Raw genomic sequence first — 3,528 nt, 5'->3', positions numbered from 1 at the left:
AATCGTACCGAGATAGTGCGCAGTCGTACCCAGATAGCGTGTCATCGTACCCAGATTGTGTGCCATCTTACCAGGATAGCGTGTCATCGTACCCAGATAGCATGTCATCGTACCCAGATAGTGTCATCGTACCCAGATAGCGTGTTATCGTACCCTGAGAGTGTATCATCGTACCCAGACAGCGTGTCATCCTACCGAGAGAGCGTGTCATCGTACCCAGATAGCATGTCATCGTACCCAGAGAGATTGTCATCGTACCCAGAGAGTGTGTCATCATACCCAGATAACGTGTTATCGTACGCAGATAGCGTGAAATCGTACCAAGATAGTGTGTCACAGTACCTAGACAGCATGTCATCGTACCCTGATAGCGTGTCATCGTACCCAGATGGTGTGTAATCGTACCCAGACAGCGTGTCATCGTACCCAGAGAGCGTGTCATCGTACCCAGACAGCGTGTCATCGTACCCAGATAGCCTGTCATCGTACCCAGATAGCCTGTAATCGTACCCAGAGAGTGTGTCATCGTACCCAGAGTGTGTCATCGTACCCAGATAGCGTGTCATCGTACGCACATAGCGTGCAATCGTACCCGAATAGTGTGCAGTGGTACCCAGAGAGTGTGTCATCGTACCCAGATAGCGTGTCATCGTACCCAGAGAGTGCGTCATCATAACCAGACAGCGTGTCATCGTACCCAGAAAGCGTATCATCGTACCCAGATAGCGTGTCATCGTACCCAGATAGCCTGGAATCGTACCCAGATAGCCTGTAATCGTACCCAGATAGCATGTCATCGTACCCAGATAGCTATAGCGTGTCATCGTACCCAGATGGCGTGTAATCGTACCCAGATAGCGTGTCATCGTCCCCAGATAGCGTTTCATCGTACCCAGATAGCGTTTCATCATACCCAGAGAAGGTGTCATCGTACCCAGAGAGCGTGTCATCGTACCCAGATAGCGTATGATCGTACCCAGATAGCGTGTAATCGTACCCAGAGAATGTGTCATCGTACCCAGAGAGTGTGTAATTGTACCTAGAGAGCGTGTCATCGTACCCAGATAGTGTGTCATCGTACCCAGAGAATGTGTCATCGTACCCAGGGAGTGTGTCATCGTACCCAGATAGTGTGTCATCGTACCCAGATAAGGTGTAATCGTACCCAGAGAGCGTGTCATCGTACCCAGATAGCTTGTAATCATACCCAGATAGCGTGTCACCGTACCCAGAGAGCGTATCATCGTACCCAGATAGCGTGTTATCGTACCCAGATTGTGTGTAATCGTACCGAGATAGTGTGCAGTCACACTCAGATGGCGTGTCATCGTACCCAGATTGTGTGCCATCTTACCAAGATAGCGTGTCATCGTACTCAGATAGCGTGTCATCGTACTTAGAACGCGTGTCATCGTACTCAGATAGTGTGTCATCGTACCCAGATAGCATGTTATCGTACCCCGAGAGTGTGTCATCGTACCCAGACAGCGTGTCATCCTACCGAGATAGCGTGTCATTGTACCCAGATTGCGTGTAATGGTGCCCAGATAGTGTGTCATCGTACCCAGATAGCTTGTCATCGTACCCAGATAGCGTGTCATCGTACCTAGACAGCGTGTCATCGTACCCAGATAGTGTGTCATCGTACCCAGAGCGATTGTCATCGTACCCAGAGAGTGTGTCATCGTACCCAGATAACGTGTTATCGTACGCAGATAGCGTGAAATCGGACCAAGATAGTGTGTCAACGTACCTAGACAGCGTGTTATCGTACCCAGATAGCGTGTCATCATACCCAGCTGGTGTGTAATCGTACCCAGAGAGCGTGTCATTGTACCCAGAAAGCGTGTCATCGTACCCAGAGAATGTGTCATCGTACCCAGACAGCGTGTCATCGTACCCAGATAGCGTGTCATCGTACCCAGATAGCCTGTAATCGTACCCAGATAGCCCGTAATCGTCCCCAGAGAGCGTGTCATCGTACCCAGAGTGTGTCATCGTACCCAGATAGCGTGTCATCATACGCACATAGCGTGTAATCGTACCCAGATAGTGTGTCACCGTACCCAGAGAGTTTGTCATGGTACGGAGATAGAGTGTCATCGTACCCAGATAGCGTGTAATTGTACCCAGAGAATGTGCCATCGTACCCAGATGGCGTGTAATCGTACCCAGATAGTGTGTCATCGTACCCAGATAGCGTGTCATCGTACCCAGATAGCGTGTCATCGTACCTAGACAGCGTGTCATCGTACCCAGATAGTGTGTCATCGTACCCAGAGAGATTGTCATCGTACCTAGAGAGTGTGTCATCGTACCCAGATAACGTGTTATCGTACGCAGATAGCGTGAAATCGTACCAAGATAGTGTGTCACAGTACCTAGACAGCGTGTCATCGTACCCAGATAGCGTGTCATCGTACCCAGATGGTGTGTGATCGTCCCCAGATAGCGTTTCATCGTACCCAGATAGCGTTTCATCATACCCAGAGAGTGTGTCATCGTACCCAGAGAGCGTGTCATCGTACCCAGAGAGCGTATCATCGTACCCAGATAGCGTGCCATCGTACCTAGAGAGCGTGTCATCGTACCCAGATGGTGTGTCATCGTACCCAGAGAGCGTGTAATCGTATATAGACTGTGTCATCGTACCCAGATAACGTGTTATCCTACGTAGATAGCGTGTAATCGTACTAAGATAGTGTGTCACCGTACCTAGACAGCGTGTCATCGTACCCAGATAGTAAGTCATCGTACCTGGACAGTGTGTCATCGTACCCAGATAGTGTGTCATCGTACCCAGAGAGCGTGTCATCGTACCCAGAGAGTGTGTCATCGTACCCAGATAACGTGTTATCGTTCGCAGATAGCGTGTAATCGTACCCAGATAGTGTGTCACCGTACGCAGATAGCGTGTCATCGTACCCATATAGCGTGTCATCGTACCCAGATGGTGTTATCGTACCGAGAGAGCGTGTCATTGTACCTAGATAGTGTGTCACCGTACCTAGAGAGGGTGTCATCGTTACCAGATAGTGTGTCATCGTACCCAGATGGTGTGTCATCGTACCCAGATAGCGTGTCATCGTACCCAGATGGTGTGTCATCGTACCGAGAGAGCGTGTCATCCTACCCAGAGAGTGTGTTATCTGGGTACGATGACAGGCGCTCCGGGTACGATTACCCCGGACTTGTACAAGGAGCCACACACATGCATGCATGCACGTCGCTTTATAAGTGCAATAATCTTGAACGCAACGTTACACCCTATTTAATCTCAGTACTTAATTTATCAGTAAGTCAGACGTATTTACATGGCTACAGTGCATCGGGTTTGAACAAGCGTGTCCCTACTGCTATTATATTGTATCTATATAAAAAGTGTACCACGAACAAGAATATATCTGGGAATAAATAAAGATGCATCAGCGCATGAATATCGACTAAGGCGAAGCTACAATTATAATGTTCATTGTGGTGCGTACTGGTGAAGTAAACGTAGTTCGATGATTTGAACTAAAGTGAAAC

This window comes from Haliotis rufescens, unplaced genomic scaffold (assembly GCF_023055435.1).
Source record: "Haliotis rufescens isolate VD_foot unplaced genomic scaffold, xgHalRufe1.0.p SCAF_7, whole genome shotgun sequence".
Taxonomy (NCBI): domain Eukaryota; kingdom Metazoa; phylum Mollusca; class Gastropoda; order Lepetellida; family Haliotidae; genus Haliotis; species Haliotis rufescens.
This window is presented reverse-complemented; position numbering follows the sequence as displayed.